Here is a 22,875-nt window from a genome sequence, read left to right as displayed (position 1 = left end):
ACCGCATATTCTTAAGAGTCCAGATTACAATTATTCGTTCCATAGCCTCTTAGTTCTGCTTAAGCCAAAATTCTGAAAACTGTTTCATCATCACTGGTCCATGTGCACTTTCCTACATGTAAACTCGACGTTGATGACTAAAATAATACAATTTTGAAAATATCCTTGTTGAATAACTCGTATTTATCGTCCGAAGAATTATCCATATCTATTTGTGTTTTTATGTCTCATTTATATGTAGTGCAAGTATGCAGATATTCAGATATTGTAATCGTTATGATTTTGAGAATATTTAGATATCAAGTACGAGGGGTTATCAAAAAGTTCGTGGACTAGCACCATAAAATTAAAACCACTTTAGGTAAAGAATTTAGGTAATGGATTTTAATACATTTAGTTAGCATCATCTTTTTTATCTATAGAATAAACCATAAATCATAAATTTTATTATTTTTAATAAATTGTTAATGGTTTTGTGAGCAATGGTATGTCCCGGCGGCGCAACCAATTCAGAAAAACTCTTTTGATACGAGCATTTGTCATAAAAAAAATCCCGTCAATTCAGGCATGTCGTACAATACAATTGTTCCGTAAAATTTGCAATTTTTACCTCATTCCGTCAGTTCTATGAAATTTTATCATAAATTTTATATGGAGTGTCCAAACAATTAAGGACTTGAAAATGACGTCAAAAGGGGGAAGGGGTTTCTTTTTCCAACATTCTATAGAGTTTCGCACCTGGAAAAACTGGTATAGACCTAGAAAATGTTTAAACGGGCTACAGAAAAATAGAATGCATCCCGAGTGCTTGTTTTTAAATACCAAAACAGATTCAGAGACATGAAAGATGCACAGTTAATATCGATTTGTAGTTAGGGTGTCAAAAATCAGTCACGTCCAAAAGTGACGTTTATCATGTGTGGTAGAAATTGAATTCCATCAAGCTTAGTATTCTAACATAAACAAGTGAGGATCTTTCCATGTGCATAGATCCATATACAATATTATATGCATTGAAAGCAGCTATTTATGACAATTTAAAGTCATATAAACAAGACGGGATTAAGTTACTTAATTTCAGGTAATCGCATCAAGATAAGTGTATGAGGTAGAGAAAGCGGACATTGAGAAACAATGACGTTGTCGGACGTCATGAAACTAAAAGGCGACAGCTCCGGGTGATCGTATAATGTCTTTTTTATTTCAGAATAATTTGGCAAAATTCAAGCTTAAATTTTCAACATTTCTTAAACTTTTGCAATTTAATGTTCCTTATAAATTTTGTAAGCACAGACTACATAGTTTTAATTATATTGCATCAGTCCACGAACTTTTTGATAACCCCTAGTATATAATATTCACAATATGTTTCCATAAAAAAGGACCCAAGAGCCTAGAATCGCTCTTCTGATAAATTACACAGCCTATCACTTCAGAAGATTTGATCACGTACCGACCCACTTCATTTCCCAGTGAAGTTTTTAAACTTGTTATTTATTACTTATATATACATTTCAGACGGACAATCGAATATAAATATTGCACTAACTGTTCGTCGTAAATTTTGACAAATTACGCAAGGTGTAAATCGGCTTGAAAAGCGGTTACGCTTCAAATTCATCTAGCAAAGCATTCTGTTTTGAAGGGAATATTCTGTGAAAGGCTACTTGTGATCAATTATAGTGAGCATATTGGTGTCTGGGAATTTTTGTATTCATGAGAATCCATAATCGATGTTAAAAAAAACATGAGAAACACGTCCGATGTTTGATAATAAAAAGTTGGAGGAATTTCGGTCGGAAAGGGATGGATGTAGACACTTTCCGGACCAGATAACTTGAAATCAAGTTTAAAATTTGATCAGAAACATAAAATCTACGATTTCAGTAAGGCGTATTTATTATGATGTTGACACGGAGACACTGGCGACAGATTACATTGTTAAGAGAACGCTCCCGATGAATGACGTGTGCCTACCGATCGAACTTCCGAAGTGTTTGTCAGCTGCTTTTGGCGTGATTGCATTACATTGATATTTTCCAACAGATTTTAAAATTTATTGTTAGTGAAGTTTAATAAAAAAAAAAATCATTGCATTCAGAGGTCTACAAGAAAAAATAAGGGTAACGTTAAACGTTGAGACTTTGGAGCTCAGACATGAAACTTATAACATGTAGTTTTCTTTTCTCTATGTAAAATCGATCAAGAACTGTATTAAATGCTCGTTTACATTGTAAATAAAATGATTATTATTTTACTTGTGTATTTTGTACATTTTTATGCATTAAAAACATGCTATATTGCTAAGTAGAGCAAGTCTTTTTTATGTAGATATTACTGCGCTTTGTAATTAGGTCAGGTAATGACCTATGACCTTCGAAAAACTTCATACAGGTATGAAGATAGTTGCTCTCTGCATGTTTATATAATAGAGAGATACCACAAATGTATATATTTCTATTTGAAGCTTCTAAATATCCAATTTCTATAGAAATAAGAGGTCCAGGAGCCTTGAATCGCTCTTCTAATACACTATGCAACCTATCACTTCTATTTGAAGCCTCTTAGTATCCTGTATATTTAGATAAACCCTTGAAATTCCAAAGATAGGTCATCATGACCATACATTTTAGATGAAACACTCTGAGAACCCAAGATGATTCTAAGCCAAATAGTACCTGAGGGTAGGTCATAGTGACCTACTTATCACTTGTCATTCTCTGAGGACCCAAGATGCATCAACTAAGTTTGATGATTCTAAGCCAATTAATACCTAAAATATTTTTAAAATTATAACCATAAAATTTCAAAGTAGGTCACAGTGACCTACTTTTCAGATGACGTACTTTGAGCACGCAAGATGCATCAACTGACAAAGTTTGATGCTTCTTAGCCAATAATTAAGTACCTGATATATTTACATAAAACCATAAAATTTCAAAAATAGGTCACAGTGACCTCCTTTTCAGTCGACTAGCTCTGCGGACCCAAGATGCTTCAACTGATAAAGTTTGATGATCCTAAGCCAATTAGTTCCTGAAATATTTAATTAAAGCCATAATTTTTCAAAAGTAGGTCATGGTGACCTACTTTTCAGTCGACCTATACCGAAGACCCAAGGTGCATCAACTGACAAAGTTTGATGATTCTAAGCCAATTAGTTCCTGAAATATTTAATTATAGTCATATAAATTGAAAAGTAGATCACGATGACCTACTTTTCAGTTGACGTTTTCTGAAGACCCAAGATTCATCAATTTACAAAGTTTGATGCTCATAGGCCTTAAAATGTCCAAATTATGCCTCTAAAACGCTTTGAAATTGAATGCCTGCAAAGTTCAAAAAGTAGGTCACTGTGACCTACTTTTTAATAAATTTGTTTTATGGCTCCAAGATGCATCATCTTACAAGAATCAATGGTTCTAAACCTGTAAGTATTCGATTTAATGACATTAATCGTTTTGAAAAAGATTAGCCAAAAATTAAAAAAGTAGGTCATGATGACCTACCTTTTAGTCGACGTACTCCGAGGACCCAAGATACATAAACTGACAAAATTTGATGATCATAGGCCTTAAATTGTTCAAAATATGCCTCTGAATCATTTTGAAAAAGAATGGCAGCAAAATTTAAAAAGTAGGTCACCGTGACCTACTTTTAAGTCAATATGTTATGGGGTTCTTGCATCAACTGTCAAGATTTGATGATCCTAGTCCTTATAGTAAGCAAAATATCAACATTTTAATAAAATGTAATTTTTGGTCAACTTTCAAAGTACCTTGAGACCTTGCCCTTTGCCCCAGGGTAAATCCCGTGCAAATTTTAATCAACAACATATCCTCATCCTCATCCTTTTGTGTAAGTTTTGCGTAAGTTTACTGATAATCTACCCAGAGGTTCTTGAGAAGAAGACTTTTTAGCAACCAGTACTTTTGCTTCTGATTTCCTAATTATCTTCCCTTGTTTAAGGGTCACAACCCTAGTTTTAGTGAAAACGAGAGCCCTTGAGCCAAGGATACTCTGTGACAAATTTGACAATAATTGGCCAAGGGTTTCTTGAGTTATGGCCCATATTCTAAAAAGTTTATGCACATCGCACAAATGGCCAAATGAGCTTTTGGCTCAGAAGAGCTAAAAAAACCTTAAAATTCCAAAATTATGTCATAATGACTTATATTTTGGTTTAAACACTCTGAGAGCCTAAGAGGTATCAACTGACAAAATTTGATGATTAAAAGCCCCTTATATATAGATATAGCAGTGAAATAACATAAGTAGGTCACAATGACCTCCTTTTTGATAAACATACAGCGTGACCCAAACATACCTCAACTGACAAAGTCTGATGATTTTAAGTCTCTTATTATCTGAAATATTTAGATATTTTCTTGAAATTCTAAATGTTGGACACTGTGACCTACTTTTAAGTTTACACATTCTGAGAACTCAAAATACATAAACGTAAAGAGTTTGATGATTTTAAGTAAATTAGTATCTCAAAAATTAAAATATCACCTGAAGGCGTTAAATTTCAAAAGTAGTTCACTGTAACCTCCTTTTCAGTTAGCGTACTTTGAGGACCCAAGATGCATCATCTGACAAAGTTTAATGATTCTTATCTCATTAGTATCTGAAATAATTATATATAGGCAGAAAATTCCGAAGTAGGTCATTATCACCTATTTTCAGTTAACATACTTCGAGGAGTCAGGATGCATCAAATAACAACGTTTAATGATTCTAAACCAATTATTACCTGAAATATTTAAATATAACCATAAAATTTCAAAAGTAGGTCATATTGACCTTCTTTTCAGTTGTTGTACTCCAAAGGCTCAAGATGTATCAACTGACAAAGATTGATGAGTCTAAGACAATTAGTATCTGATATATTAAAATATTATCATAAAGTCTCAAAAATAGGTCAGGATGAACTTCTTTTCAGTTGATGTACTCCGAGGACTCAAGATGCATCAACTGACAAAGTTTTATGATAATAAGCCTTAAATTGTCCAAATAAGTTGATTTTATCAACTCTTCTATGCACTTCCCCAGACCAAACAGTGTTTGGACCTAATCACTTCTCTGAGAGAAAAATCAGCAATGGAAAATACCGCCGCTGACAAGAAATAGTACAGGATGTTTCAACAAACCTGTCCCGTCTTTGCGGTTTTATGAAAAAAGTTATGCAGCATTCATGAAAGGAAAGTTTGCGGGAAAATAAAGAACAAAGTTATACAATTTAATCAATTCAAGAGTTTCAAAAAAAAAGATCATTTATTTTAAAGACAGACATTTTTAGAACATGGTCACTACAGGCAGATTTTGATCTAACGTCATTTTATAACGTGTCCCAAATGTCCACCTTTTTTTCCCGTCACCAGTTTCATTCTGTCTTTGAAGTTTCTGATAACACTTCTGCAAGAGTCCAAGGATATAAGTGTAATTTGTCCTCTGATAGCCATTTTCAGAACACTTGTATCTTGTGGGGGAGGTGAATAAACACAATCCTTTAAATATCCCCATATAGAATAATCTAAAGGGTTAAGTTCGGGTGAATGTGGTAGCCACTCAATGTTTGAGCGAAGGGATATAAACATTTCTCCAAACCTGTGAGACAGCAATTCAAGCACAATATTTTCAGTGTGAGGAGTGGAACCATCTTGCTGAAACCATACTTCGTTAATTTTTATTCCTCTTCTCATTAGCTCAGGCAGGAATTTGGTTCCCAGAAGAGCCAGGTAGCGTTGAGATGTTAAATTACGGTTGTGGTTTCACCATCCTCTTCATAGAAAAAAGGGCCTATGATACCGGAACTGCTCACTGCCGCCCAGACTGTTATCTTCTGACTATGAGTGGTCTCTCTTCATAGAAATCAGGTCTTGAAGTTCCCCAAAAACGCATATTTTGCATGTTTACATGTCCATTAACCCTTTTGATGCCAAAGCGACATAAATGTCGTTTACTGTGTCAACGCCAAACCGACAAAAATGTCGCTTTTCAATAAATGTTTTACTTTTTCTTTTATCAACCATTTATCTTACGTGTAATTAAACACAGTAATATCTATATTTTAACACAAGTATAGGACTTTATTTTTGTATATGTACTGGTCTTAATATGACGTCATATTTTCTTACGTTGACGTTGAATTATGACGTCAGTTTAGGAGTGAGTACGCTAGCGTTGTAATAAACATAGTAAAGTATGGCGCACCATTCCGACATAACTACTGACCTAGATTCGGACATAGTTGATTCCGATGATGATGAAGATAATGAAGAATTTACTACATTTCGAGGTCCGTGGTTTAATGTAGTGGATCCGAACTCTTTTATCATGCCTGACCCTGATTTCAGGGAGGAAACAGGACCCGTCAGTTTTTATCCTGGGATGTCAGCTTTGGAGTATTTCACAAAATTTCTCCAGTATGAACAACACGACATTGTAGATATTCTTGTGAGGGAGACTAATCGATACGCAGATCAGGAGATATCAAGGAGAAGCAGGCCCCCCATGATTTTAGGTCCGCATTCCAGGTTCCGTGATTGGTGTCCTGTAACTCGAGATGAGATGTTGGCTTTTTTGGGCATCGTGTTGAGCATGGGAGTAGTGAAAAAACCAACTTATGCATCCTACTGGGAAAGTAACACACGTGCGTGGTCAATGGAAACTCCTAATTTTTCCAAAATTATGGCTAGAAATCGTTTTCAAGCCATACTGCAGTTTCTTCATTGCAATGACAATGCTATTGCAGCAGAACCTGGTGATATTGGTTATGATCCTCTACACAAAATTTCACCAATTATTGAAATTTTGAACGAAACTTTCAGCCGAAATTACAAGTATGTTTTCAATATACTACATGTACATGTACATGTATATAGCATAATTTTTTTTTTTCACGAGGAGAATAAGTAAATTGAAGTTATAAATTAATGTGAACAGAATTTTCTTACATATATCTCTGTATCCAGCCTCTTTCTGCTGTGCTACTATTATTATTATAATTTTCTATATGTAGGTTTTTCACTAAATATTATTGAACCAGTTTCAGACAATTGCGGATATGTTACAAAACTGGCATTTTCACGAGTATCTTACTTGTGGTATTGTACATCTTCCATTTGTGCCTCTGGTAGAAATGATTAAAATTCTAACATATTATGATATTTCAATATTATTTAAATGTGAAATAATTGTATATGCTTCCTGGGGGGCCTTGATTGGTGAATAAACATAAACATATATAAAAATTTGAACGACAAATTTTTAATGTTGAACACAGTCATGTGATTGTCTTGAATCAAAATGACTTTTTCAGTTATCCCCCACTTTTATGTCAGATATTTTTTGTTTTTTTTTTTTAATTTTCTTTTAGAGAATTCAGTAAAACTTACAAATGAGAGCTTCCTGTTGACACTTTATTTTATCCTGTTAGGATTTTCATTTTTTTTTTTTCAAATAAAGGCTTAATCGGGATGTTTGCGTAGATGAAAGAATTGTAGGGTTTAAAGGAAGGCATCAACTCAAGCAATACATCTCAAATAAGAAAGCACACAGATGGGGGATCAAACTTTGGGTGCTATCAGACTCCATTTCTGGATACACTCATCACCTAAACGTTTATAAAGGCAGGAGAAATGAGCGACGCAGTCCGAACGGACAAGTAAGTGCTTTTGACAGAATAATAATAGTTGTAACTGTTACGAAAGTATTTGACACGATATTTCATTTATATTTCCATGCAGTGATCCTACAAGTATTACCGGCTGTTTGTTTGTTGAGTCGCGTGCTGATCTTGTGCGGGTGGTCCTGCTTTTCTGTAATTTTTTTCAAAACCCAAGCAGCATGCTTTTCCGTGAGTACTTTGGTAGGCTTGTCCGCGAGAACTTGAAACTGCTTTTCCGCCAATCGATTTACATAGGCTTATGAAGATTTGAAATGTTTTTCTGCGATTAAAAATAACGACAGGTAGACATGTACTCTGTTCCGCGTCTTTTTTTATTCTTTGTATATTTTGCTATACTGGGATTTTATTTCGAGGAATCAAACAAACAGCAGCAAATTTTTAATTGTCAATTTATTCAATACTTGGAATACATTAGGATTAAAAAATTAACTCAAAGAATTTTTAGGCAGACGGCATTTTTAAAAGTCAGAGAGTATATTAATTACATTCAGACACGTAGCATTTTTTTACCAAAAAGGATGAGTGCAGCCAGCCAGAGAACCATTTACAAGCAAAAGGAAGGTGCCTTGAGGAATTTACAACAACAACCCCAGAAAAAAGAACACTAAGTAAAAATCACCCAAACTCGTATATGTTGTAGGGCTATCAGGCAGTAATGGACTTGATGGAACCACATTTCTATAAAGAGCATCATGTCACTTTCGACAGTTTTTTCACCAGCCCCAAACTGGTATATGATCTCTTGGACAAGCAAACTCACAGCACGGGAACAGTGATCAAATCTCGAAAGGATATGCCTTCCAGTTTTAAGAACGCAATAATGCAGAAAGGAGATGTTAAGGTTAAAACCCGTGCTGGAGTAATGGCTGTTCAATGGGCAGACAGGAGAGTTGTATCTTTGTTGACCACTACTGGTTCCGCGAGGTAACTAAATCTAATGTATCTGATGAGACTGTAGCTCTGTTGGTTTGTATAGAAATTAAATACTGATGAAGAAAATTTTCTCCTTGGTTTGTAATAGTTTTTACATTACTTTTACCTCTTAAAATTCAGAATCTTTATATATATTCAAATGTTATTGAAATCAAACGAAAACTATGGCTAGTTGCATTTTGAAAGAATTTTACACCTTGTTATGTTTATCATGTAATCGCTTCTCATCAAAAATTGATACATGTAATTCACTTGTTTATAAAAGTAGTTACATGTAGTACACTTTTATTCTAAGTTTATTAAAATATTTAAAAAGATGTCAAAACTGTAGGAGGAGTAAAGTTTAAAAGTGTTACATATTTATAGGCAGATACAAACAACAAATGGAAAGGGTCGTGAAGTTTCTATCCCTGCCATTATAGACACCTACAATCTTACGATGGGAGGGGTCGATCTCGGAGATCAACTTATTCTCCAATTTGAGCCACAGTTCAAGAGTTTAAAGATGTGGAGAAAACTCCTATTTCACTCTCTTGTAACCGCAGCAGGTATATGTTTTGACTTACACTTCCATGCATACAAAACGTATTTTATTAAAGCTGTTCGGAATGTAAATTGTTGTAGAATATTTTTATGATGTCGAAATGTTTTTATCTTAAATATCCTTGTAGTAAATGCCTATATTTGCTATCGAGATTCCTTCATTGTACAACACAAAATGGACCATCTGAAGCTTCACCAGCAGCTTTGCCAAGAACTTATTGGGGGTTTTCGACAGGGTAGCAGGAACAGACAGCTGCGTATAATACCAGTCCAGCACAGAACCTTGGCAAGATTGTCTGAGAGGCACTTTCCGTCCAAAATACCAGATGGTAAGCGTAAGAGATGTGCTGTTTGTGGGGTATGGAGGTGGATTCAGGAAAACAAGAATTCAGTGGTGGTGTGAGGACTGCAGGGTCGGACCCTGTGTAGAAGGATGCTTTAGGAAATTTCACACGAGGATCAAGTTTGAGGAGTAATTGGAACACAGATATGACAAACTATTACTCTACTCAAAATAAAACTGCCTTGTGTTTAATCTAAGTGTGGTGTGTGTGTGCGAGAGAGAGAGCGAAAATTATTTATTACGTATATTTATATTCTTATTACGGATGAATTAAACCTACTTATAGCAGGGCTGGCGTCTGTCATAAAGCTGTCTTAACTAATTGCTATAATACTGTCTATTTTTAAAGAACATAAGAAACTGTTTCTTATGTTCTTTAAAAATAGACAGTATTATAGCAATTCACCTGAACACATTGAGTAAATTTGCTGACTGTGGCTAAATCAAATATATTAGTTAAGTTAATCATTAAACAATCTCTGTCAATCAAAAGTTACGCACTTATTTAGTTTACAGAGAGAATATCTGTTATAAAATATCAGTTCGTCATATTTATAAATGTTTTTAACAACTTAAACACTACATATATTGTTATCGTTTATCTTTAAAAACCAATCAAATGATCAACTAATTACTTAATTCAAATTTATTACAAATATATGTAATATACATTTAGCATTTATCAGAATATCAATATATTATTTGAAAAATATTAAAAAAGTTTCTAAAGACTTTCCTTGTGAATGCTAGCTACAGGAATACATAGGCGGACCCGGGGGATGGCAGCTTAGCCCCCCCCTTTTTTCAAAGATAGCCATAATATAGGCATTGAACATCGTGGCGTGGATTTAGCCCCCCCCCCCCCCCACACACACACACTTTTAACAGGAACGTTTCAGTGTAGTCAAAGATCGAAGGCTAAGTGGTACTGTTTGAAAAAAAAAATTGGTACTGAAGTTCGATCTTAACCCCCCCCCTCCCCCTAAATAGGATTTTTGGGTTTGAACAATTTTCCAATTTATTTATTCATTTTATTTATTTATTTATTTTTGCTCGTCAAGTTTATTTTCAGATTTTTTTTCTCTTTCAATTAGCCCCCCCCCCCCCTTTTAATTTGCTTCCGACGCCAAATATTTGCTAAATTTACTTTACGCCGATTAAAAAATTATTGGAATGAATATAACATAACTACATAACATGCATTTTTGCATTTTCCACGAAAACAATGAACATCCTATTACCTTGGTTATACAGGTGCTCGTTTCATGATCAATTTGACGTTTTTTTTCTGAAGCAATTACTTTACGTCTAGATTGACGTCATAGTATGGCATTCATGACGTTACAGACGTAACCGTATTCGGCGTCGAAAGGGTTAAGTGTAAAATGTGCTTCATCTGAGAACCATATGACGTTGGTTAAGAAATGTTTTTCAACAACCACTTAGCAAAACAAAGAAGGGAGGAAATATCGGTATCTTTCAGATACTGGTTTATCGAAATTTTATAAGGTGATGATTTTAAGTCATATTTCAAAATTCCATAAAATGATGAGGAACTAATGTTTGAATCAAGTTCTCCAAATATTCTTCTCACTGATTTCTGTGGTGTTTCTTGGATGATTGTCTTCACCATTTCGATATTTTCATCTGACCGTCCAGTCCTTGGTCTCATAGGTGTGTCTTTTCTTCTGTCACCATATCCGTCACAAAAACTGCATTTGAAAGCAAATTTTACGGCAAATTGTATTAATATGAATATAAGATATTATGACGTCATAATTACTTATTTAAGCTTTGATTACATCATCAAAAGTTAGGTAGTCAGGATCCGGTTGTATCAATATTTAATGAATAATTAAAGCTTCATTAAACTGATCATTTTTAATGTGTCATTAAATTCCGTTGTATCAATGTTTTAATGAACGAATCGATGCATTAAAGCTTCATTAACTTCTCTAATTTTAATGAAGCCAAGAGGGCTTCTTTAAACGCTCAATAACAATGGCGGCCAACGTAATGTTTGGTCAGTTGGGTAGAAGAAGAGTGGATAGGGTTTTTAGAGAACGTTTTTCCGTACAAAACATGAGTGAAGAGGAAATTCGGAGGCGGTATCGATTTGGAAAGGAATCAATAAAACAAATCGTGGATTTACTTGACCCAATAATCGGCCATAGGACTAGAAGGTCGCAGGCATTATCAACAGAATTACAGGTATATAACTGATTAAAAAAACTCACTTTGTCATGTACTGTCCATACGAAAACAGTCAACAAACACCACAACCTCCCCTTTTCCCTTGTTTTTTTTTAGTTGATTACGTCACATATTGCGTCACCTTGGTGGTGGATCCTGACAATATCTTACCCATATAGTACAAGAATAATTAATAATTATTATACATATTATACATGAACATGATTATACATACATACATCTCATATTATTTGAATAATCTTGTTTGATTATACACAGGTGAACTGTGACGACAAAATTCTTGAGTGATTCTAAAATATTAGAGTTATTCCCCTTTGTGCATATCATGTAAGCATGTCACAGGTGCTTGGAAACTGACGATCCGCAACTATATGCTAGTATCATATTTTGGGGGGGGGGGGGGGGAGTCTATATATGTCCTTGTACATGTATAAAACACCAACCGACTGTGTCTGGGATATCAAAGGCCAGTCGAATGTAAAAATATTCCGTTTTAAAATAAAAATGCTGTGGCTGTTTTAAAAACACATTTTGTGATACATTTAGAGGAGTCGTCGTCGGAGTGGACCGCGTTTTGTAGCATTTGAATCATTTAGAATCTTTCCTCGAAGATTAATTAGACAATTCATGTAATATCTTGATTTTATTCGCCATCATTATGGAAATATGCCTTATTAATGAGGTTGATTTATTTATTCAATGTATGAAAAATGGTGAAGGCCCACATTAATAAAATCTGTAACATAAATTACTAAAAGAAAAATGAATTAATATACATGTATATGCATGTACACTGTACTACATTTGTATGAAATCCACATATGATTATATATATATATATATATATATATATATATATATATATATATATATATATATATATATATATATATATATATATATATAAGTGCCAAAAATTACATGTTTAAAAATTTAGTTTACATAAAAGTATGCAATTCTACAATAGTAATTTTATCAGATTTCATTGTTGATATTGCAGGTCTTCACCATTTTTCGTAAATTGAATAAATAAATCAACCTCATTAATCCTGCGTGTTTCATTATCATTTAATTAAATTTTGGCTGAATTAATTTATTTTTTCATCAGGTGAATTTACATTAAAGTAATAAATATTTTGGAAGGATTTTTAAATCAAATCTGCTATAAAATCAATCTACATGTAATTAAAATTAGATTTTCCGAATCCACTACCGCTAGAGGCGGTAGCGGATTTGGAACATCTAATTTTAATCAGATTGTTATAACATAATTATGAACTCGTTTTTTTTTATTTCATGATTTAATGCCGGTAAATCGAGAGAAACTGAATTTGGTTTGAATATTAGGAACTTTGAACCTAAATAAAGTTTTTATAATTTAATTCTGATTGTAACGCTGTATTTGATTGGATAAAAAATTTACTTTATATCGTATAAAATGGGTTGCCTACGTCACAATGACTTGCGTTAAAAACGTATCGATCCGCCTGACGTTACATTCAAATTTTGTACAAATTGAAGTCATTTTCTTAAGGACAGTCATCTTTTTTCTTACACCAAAAGAATGAAAAATAAATTATAAGGAAATGAATTTAATAGCTACCCATTTTATACGATATAAACTGGGTTGGAACAGTTTACGCTTTTTTATAAACCGCTCCGCGGTTTATAAAGCGTAAACTGCCCCAACCCAGTTTATATCGTATAAAATGGGTAGCTATTAAATTCATTCCTTAATAAAAATCGAAACTGATATATTATCTATTCGGGTTATTTATTTAGTTATCGACAAAAGTGACTTTAAAAAATTTAAATCTAAAATTTAATATTTTACTATTTCTTTCAATTCATATCACAATCTCTTCCGAATTAGGACCAGAACACGGGAAGTTGGTGTATAGTTCATGGCATTAGAAAAAAATCGGAGGAACTCAAAATTATCTTAACTAATTAATAGTGATTCTCTGTAACCACTTAAACTTCTTTGCCACGCATGGTCACCGATTTTGATGAAACTTTGCCCATTATTACAACTTGACACCAGAAACATATATCAAATAAAATTTCGTTGCTATGTGTCTTGGTTGCCATGGTAACAGCCAGAAAAGTTGAAAAAATTGAGATTTTCAGCTACTTTAAATCTTTATTAAGCCTTAATAAAGACTAAGAAAAACAAACAAACCATTCTCCCAAAAACATGACACCTTGTTGCCACATATGCTATAAAGAAACTATTTAGAATTTATCTCTAAGTAAGTGGTAACCATGGGTACATTTGGAATACATTTTAGATGCTGAAAAATGCTGAAAAACGCTCTATAGTCACAAATGATAGATGTTACATGATCAAACTCAATCAACAACGTAAGAAAAACAATGAAAAATATTTGACCTCATGTAATTAGGTATTGGCAATATTATTCTAAAAATAACATTCATGGTTGCCATGGTAACACAGTGTCACCATGCAAAATCTGTTGCTATGATTGGGTTAATGCTACTATTGTGAGGAAAAACAACAAAATTCACGACTGGCACAAATGCATCTTTAGGACCTTGCAACACCGACAACATAAGAAAAATTGAGATTAATTGTTACTTTGCAGTGTAACCATGGAAACAACGTACTAGTTGTTTAAAGTGATATTGTTTTGCTGCTTTAAGAATTTACTAACCTTTTAATCAAGAAAAATATTATTTGAATCACCTTGAATAATACTTATCTCGTAGAACTAAAGTTGAATATCATATATTGATAAAGGTTGTTGAAAAATACAACACTGTTGCTATGGTTACCAAGAAGAGAAAATGTTCGATTTTGTTAATTTTTTGTCAATATTAGACCCTATGTGCCAGCTTTTTGCATCCAGTTAGAGATTGGGTGATAGTCAAAATTGAAAGTCAGGTTAGTTGTTCACATATATCAATCATTAAAGTTTTGGGAATCTACTTACAACGGTACGTATCCAAGGAAACAGAGTATTTTTCAGATTTTTATGCATGTTTTTTCGCCTTATTTCCATAGCAACGCACTATTTAAAGAATTGAAATTTAATTTTTTGAAATGTGAAAATTAGGGTCACACCAAGGCCTTTAAAAATTGATCATCAGTTATATAGAAATATGCTTTTAAAAAAGATAGGATAAGATTAAAACACTAAGAGAGTAAATTTAAAATCCCTTCGTGGTATTAAAACCATGGCAACCATTGCTAACCAGTATAAGAAATATCATATTTTGTCCTTGGTATATGTTACAATGATCTCTTCTTTATTATTTGCTTGCATTTCAACCTATTATTGTTTTTATTCTTAAGTGTATGACTTTATAAAATTAAATGAACAAAATTATTACTTTTGAATACTTTGTTTCCATAGTAACGTATGTTATAGATGATTTACCAAACATGTTTATCATGCATTTAAGACACCAGGCCTTCAACTTTCAGAAACAGTCATTGCCACTTGTTTGCTTTGCTGCAAACGTTAACTGTGGGACTCTGAAGATGTTGAAAAATGCCATTTTTCAAACTTTAGGACATGTTGCTATGGTAACCATGACACGTAGCGACCAATTTTTGCCTGATTTGAGTTAACGGTATCAAAGACTTTTATCATAGAGAGTTTGGAGAAATTCTGAGACTATGCGTGCCACAGCTCCTATATAAAAGTTCAAGTCATTACAGAGAATGGCTCTTAAAACATAAAGTGAAATACATGTATATTAATAATAGTCACATCGTTTCTAATACACTTTAAATTAATATGACATGCATGTATACGTCTGTAAAAATCACAACAAAAACTTGCCTATAATACTGACTTTTCCTATTTTTTTCCCCTTAAGGTAGGCCCCTCTCGAAATTTTCTTGGATATAGCAATGCATGTTGTCTTTCTTTGAATCATTAGAATAACATCTTACTAGGTAATTTAAAAGCCCATAAAATAAATTGTTTTACTTTTTTCTGACTAAAATTATCATAAAGACATATATACCACTTTATTTAAAATCTTTAGGTCCTCATTTCTTTGCGATATTACGCTAGTGGGAGTTTTCTTGAAGTCGTCGGAGATACTGTTGGAGTGAACAAGTCAACTGTTTAGAGAGTTGTCCGTAAAGTTTCCAGAGCCCTTGTTTCCCTGGCGCACCGATTTATCAGATGGCCTGCCGATGACGAACTTACCATAATCAAAAACGAATTCTTCAATTTAGCTGGATTCCCGGGTGTCATAGGGTGCATAGATGACACCCATGTACGAATCCAAGCCCCTTCTCAAAATGAACCAGCGTACGTTAATAGGAAAGGCTTCCACTCAGTAAATGTACAGGCGATTTGTGATTATACAGGTATGTGAGAGAGAGAGAGAGAGAGAGAGAGAGAGAGAGAGAGAGAGAGAGAGATTTTCTTCGATATTCTGAAATCCCAACTCCTGATATATTTTACTTCAAAACGAGAACATATTTTTCAGGCAGATTTTCCAACATCGTAGCTAGATGGCCCGGAAGTACACATGACAGTCATATATTCCGTATGTCAGGAATAAGACAAACTATAGAAGAGAAGTTTCACTCGATCAAGGATGGGGTTGTTCTTGGTGACAGCGGTTACGCATGTAAACCTTATCTTATGACCCCGTATCTGAGACCATCGACACCAGCACAGGAACGCTTTAACTCGGCCCATTCGAAGACCAGGGTGACCATTGAGCGTGCATTTGGTTGGTGGAAGAGGCGTTTTCACGTCCTCCATGCTGAAATACGGATGACACCGGAGAGGGTCTGCACAGTCATAGGTACAAGGCTTAGACAGATGTAGTTAATAGGCTTAGGAACATGTTCATTTAGTATTCACAAGTAATTATTTGCATGTTTTTAGGTACCTGTTGTGTGAACGCATACGTTTTGATTTCAGGAGCATGTGCTGTACTTCAGAATCTTGCTATTTTATTCCGGGAGCCACTTGCAGACGAAGATCAAGACTTGGACGTCGATGGAAATATTCAAGGGCAGTACAACGGACCCGAGGATGGGAAAAACATAAGAAATTATATCACACAACATTATTTTTAAGAACTTGCATTTATCTTATGTGTACCAATGGAAACAGTTAAGGCGTTTATTGGTATACACTGGTATAGTTATTGTATTTTATTCATAAATTGTATTTGATTCATTTCTATATTGTACAAACACTTTAGATGCGCTTAACAAATAGTTGTTTTCAAATTCATAAAGTTATACTTGTAGTAATATAGGTTAGAAGAAAAACCCACGAATATGAGAAAAAATGAAAAAGAAACAGTTAATCTTCAGAAGACATATCCAACTCCCGTCTAAGCTTTTTGTTCATCAACCTGTAGTAAACTGTTTGCTCCCGTAATTTCTGTTGTTGTTCCACCAACACTGCGTACTGCATTTGAGTCACGTCTTCAGGTTTTACCCTCTTGCGTTGTCCTATATTCTCCACCTTTTTTGACCTATAATGTATGTGTTTAGTAAGTAACTATTGATGCAGGATCGAACTTTTGAGCTTATTGACATTCCATAGATTAAAACTTGTTAACAAAGCAATGTGTGCAATCATGAATTTCTATTTTATCCTATTATATTACATAATATAATATGTTATAACTTATTACATGTAAAATTTTACATTAGCACATGTAGGTTACAATACGTCGACAGGTAAGTGTAAACACTTTAAATGCAGAACTATACTTAAATTTCGCCAGTTTGAATGGTGATAGCAGATTTTCTTCAGGAAGAGACACATTTTGAATTTGTTATACATGTAATAAGTATTGATTATTTATTGAATTAAAAGATATTTATGCACGTCTATATCAACAATTTATTTATTTATGAACTATAATTACATGTTCGGCACCATGCTTGTCGTCGCTGTAGTTGTTATATTTTCTGGTGCGGTTACCTCTGTCGCCGCGGTTACCTCTGTCGCCACGGTGACCACATTCTGTGCCAGATCAGACTCATCGACGACATGCTCTCCTTCATTGCTCGGAATGAGCAATTCCGTTAGCATGCACATAGTTTTGGGTGAGCCCAAGATCTCTATGTTGCTTTCGTCTGTTTATGAAAAAAATTAATAATGCATTTTTGTTTTAATTTTCTGGTGCCCATTACTCTGTAAATACAAACTTCAAATTTTACAAAGTCCCTGGAGGAATCCATAGACTGAGGAGGGTACGTGGAGGGGGTGATTTTCAGAGTAAACAAAAAAAAGATAGACTTATGTGTCTACACCCCCCTGTTATGTTCAGCTTTGGGGGGGGGGGGGGGGTCGCGTGTGTTTGTTTGTTGTATGCTTGTCAAAAAATGTCCAAGTCTTACTTTTGTTACAGTTGATGTGGACTCTGACCCCCCGTAAAAAAAATCATGGATATGACCTTAAAGTTGTCAAAATTCACACCCATGTATAAAAAAATTCTATAATTAGATAAAAAAATCATGACAAAACCTTTAAATGAAATAAGATAGACCACCAACTCGAATGAAGTAACCATCCGCGGTTTTCATAAAAATAAGGACACGACACTTTTTATCGTCCATCACAGTAACTTTTTACGAAAGGTGGCGTTGTTAGTACTGTGACGTCATTTTGTGAATAAATGTTGAAGGACTGTATTATATTTATTCTGCCTGTTTATGGATTTAAAGAAGGGTTTCTTGTGATTTGCTGTTGGGAAGATTTAAATGATACTTAACGAGGTAAATGATTAATGATTTAACATACAGGCGGCATGTAAAGGCGTTGCTTGTGATATATACTGCTAGCTGCTGTAATCAATTCCAAACCAAGGGAGAAAACTCGTTTTAGTTTATTAAGGGGATGACTGACCACTTGATTCGGGGGTAAGGGGGGGGGGGGGGTCTGGCAAATTTTACAGTCAGATTATTCATTTTCATGTCGGTGAAGGACAGATTATTTATTTCCGAGATCAAGGACAGATTATTTATTTTCTTTTTCACTTCAAAAGGTCTGACGAAAAAACCCCCCACAAAAACAGCAACAACAACAAAGTCCAAAACTCTACTTCCTGGGGGGGGGGGGGGAGGAGGGGGGCTCTATTTTTTGCGATATTATTAGCAATAGTGGACTAGTCTAGAGGACAAGTTATTTATTTTCTTGCCCAGTTGAGGACAGATTCTATTTATTTTAATCATTTTCGAGGACAGATTATTTATTTCCAAAGTCTGCCAGCCCTTCCCCCTTTCCCCCGAATCAAATGGTCGTCCCTAATTGACCCCTCCCCATATTTCGTAATAAAATGTATCCATGCATGTACTAAATAGTTGTCTACCACTGCGTCTACTTTACTTGAATGAATCAAATCATAATATATCTTTTGTACAAAACTTTAAGACGTATTGCAAATTAACAATAATTGAAATTCAATACATTTTTTCATCGACATGCCTGCTTTAACTTAAACTTACCAAGTGGTTGTGTCTCAAACCCAGACAATCCATTGAATGTCGGCGAATCTTTATATAAGTCGACAATCTTCTCACTGAAAGTAGATAGAGGCTTAGCGCAGGGGCCTCCTCCTGTCTTTCTTTGAGAAATTTTGTTGAGGCTGAACTCTTTCTTCGCCGTTTGGTGCATGTTTGTCCACTTAGTTTTTATTTCTTTTGTGGAACGGCTTGCGATCCCCAAAGAGTTTATTTGCGTCGTGATGTTCTCCCAAATTTTCTTCTTTTTTTTCGTTTGTTATACTGTTGGTCAATTTACTGTTGAGGATATTAATATTTTTCTCCACTAATTCCGTCAATAACTGTATCTCTGTTGTGTCAAAATTCTTGCCACGGTTTCTAATCGACTTGGATTGCTGTTCTTCTGTCATTGTTAGATTTATGTTAGGCCTATAGGCCTATCGTTCAAGACGCTCGCAGAATTGGTAAAATGACGTAATTTATTTATTTTGCGTCATAATTAAAAACGACAACTATTTGGCGGACTTTTAAACTGGTTTTATTAGTGCTTATTTATTAGATAATTGGTAAACAAAGGAAACGCCCACGGACACGCCCCCGGAAGTGGTAACGCAATGCATTGCGGGATATTACCCTAATGTTAGTAAATCTTTAATGAATTCTTAAATATTTAATGATTCATTAACTAATAAGACTCTAATAAAGGTTTTGTACAACACGTTTTAATGCCTTCATTAACTAATGCATCATTAGGAATTTAATGATTCATTAGGCTTAATAACTCATTAAAGTTAATAAACCGTTGATACAACCGAATCCAGGTATTTTAACTTTTGATGATGACATCAAAGCTTAAATAAGTAATTATGACGTCATAATATCTTATATTCATATTAATACAATTTGCCGTAAAATTTGCTTTCAAATTCAGTTTTTGTTATAAACAAATTTTGTGATTTGGCAAAAATATAAACATCCAAAGTCGGGACATGTTTGTTGAAATACGCTGTACTTAGAATGATCGAAAAATTTCATGAAATACATTCTGAACATATTATTTATCAAGAATTTTTTGTTTTCAATTTCAAAACATTGAAAATCATTTGAAGTTTAAATGATCCTACAAATAACTCTTAATAATAGTATTTGCAGATATAATTTTTCCCACACAGTGCGGTAGATTTCAATAATCTGGTTCAGCCTCTGCTATGCAGATATTAAGACATGATCAATAATGTAAAGATACCTTTGCTTCATTGTTCAGTTAGCTGTATGATTTGTATCGTAAGGGAATATCATGTCTTCTATTAAGTGAAACAGTTAGACCTTATCTCATTAAAGCCATACTAAATAGAACATTAGTAATCAATACAGACAATATTATATCTAGGACAAACCTAGATGCTAGAATATTCCAAGAATTACGACCAATAAGCATGGCTATTTCTCACAAAGAATTTGCTTTTTACATGAAACAACTAGAGAGATTGATTATGTGCAGGTTGACACCGCACCAAGCAGTTACAATACAATGTATAACATCAAGTGTGTTAAGAAACACTGCATTTTTCATACAGAGTAATTTATATCCAAATAAATATCCTAATAAAGTTTACTACAAGAATAATAAAGTAAAAGCATTACTAAAACTGTCATGTGTTTTTGCTTATGTGTCAGACATTCTGTACCTTGCTATGTACTACTACAGAACACGGCAGTATGAACATTCACTCACCTGTTTAAGAAAAGCACAGGAAAAGCCTTTGCCAAACATTATGTACCATGTTCCTGTAAATGAAGATATGTACAGAGACTACACAGAGGGGATGTCTCTGAGTGATAAAATAAGGAGAGCTGTAGCAGCAGACATTGTGTTAAACAATAAATAGTTACATTTCCAAATATTTTTTCTTAATATTCTTTGCAAATTAGAATGCTGTTCATTTTCTCATGAACTACCATGGATGAGCATGAATTTCATGAAGCTAACGCGCTTCATGAAATATGCCGGCGTGAAGCGTCGTAGTTCATGTCCTCATGAATCTTCAAAAATTAAATTCATTTCTTGAATATACATATATTGATGAATTAGTTTTAGAACAGAGGGTAAGTGAAAAGAATGGCATATCTTTATTGTACATTCCACCCCTAGTGATGTTACACATGTTGTTTATACTGAATCGCCACAGACTGGGTGACACAGACAGATCACAACCATCTCTACAGGATCTACAGACTCTGCTACTTTCTGAAGACGGAATTTCTGTGCCTTTTTCTCTCAGAGATATTTCGTGGCAAATACTCGGTATCTGCCAACAAATCTGTAGAGACTTTAAAGGATCTCTAGAATCTTATGATAATTCGTTACAACAAAGACCTTTTCATAAAATCCAAGTAGCTACGCAAGTAAGAAAAAGGTCTCTTTTCTGATGACGTAACTTTAGATTGGTATATAAATGGAACTGTGTACATCATATACCATTATTAATCGAAAGACACTGTGTAATATTTCATTTCTTTATCATTTTTTTCTGATTTATAAAGAAAATAATATCACTGCTACATTTGTTGGTTTATTCTGGATGACTGACATGTTATCTTCAGATAATTTAAACTTTTTGATTTAAGTTTATATGATGTATGTTACACACTTTACATATTTTGAGACATGTTCAGTGCAAATATAGAAAAGGCACTATACAATTAAATCCCGAGTATGAGGAAGTTGCTCCCAGCACTTTTCATTTTTAAAAAAAAAAAATATCTAAAAGAAAAACGAGATATATATGTTATAGCGAATCTTCGAATTTTACGACTTTTAGCAATAGATTTATGATTTGTAACATGTCGCGTGAAAAACAGCTCATGTAAGTGACTTCCCTATGGCCGAACTCAACAGAGACTCGATATATACTAGTGCAAATACCACAGTACCAAGTCATTAAAACTCATGCTGATCAAAAAATATTAATACAGTATACATTTTCTTGGAATATTTAAAGAGTATTTTCCTTTGGCGTCCTAAACTTAGCTGCGAACTTATTTAACGCGAGTAAAAAATGCGATGTGACAAATGAGTAATTTTATTCCGCGAGAAATACCTTTCGCGGAATCGCATGATCATATGTACTTTTCGCATACCTAGGAATTTCTCTGCTCAGAATTGATAGAGAAAATAAAACAAGCCTGTTTGGATTTTTGTTGAGACAGAAATCTTTTACTGCTTTTTCTTTTATATAATTCTTGAAAAATAAAAAAAAAATTGTAAGGACAGGGTATAGTAACGGCAGAATTTGGCCCCTTAATTGATGTAAAAATCAGAACACAGTTAAAACTGTGATAGTTTGTAGTTAAGAACTTAAAATTATGCTTGTTTTAAACCAGCAATAATTTTGATTCAAAGCTTAAACAGAGGCCAAGAGTGTGCAGAAGTAAGACATTTTCTGGAATTTCCTCAACTCTGGTGGAATTTCTTCAAATTTGAGACACTTTTCACCTCGGAAAATATAGAGCACAAGCTTGCCTATCTGTGATTTTCATACACAAGATGCATCTGATACTAGTGTATGAAATATATAAATTTGGAGATAGGCAAGCTTGTGCTCTGTTTTCTGAAACAAAATGGCCTGTAAAATCAATGTTCAAACAAAGCAGAAAGTAAGAAGGAGATGGTTGCATTGAAAAATCAAGCAA

This window comes from Saccostrea echinata, unplaced genomic scaffold, assembly GCF_033153115.1.
Source record: "Saccostrea echinata isolate AGI-Se365-2 ecotype Australia unplaced genomic scaffold, CSIRO_AGI_Sech_v1 ptg000033l, whole genome shotgun sequence".
NCBI classification, from domain to species: domain Eukaryota; kingdom Metazoa; phylum Mollusca; class Bivalvia; order Ostreida; family Ostreidae; genus Saccostrea; species Saccostrea echinata.
This window is presented reverse-complemented; position numbering follows the sequence as displayed.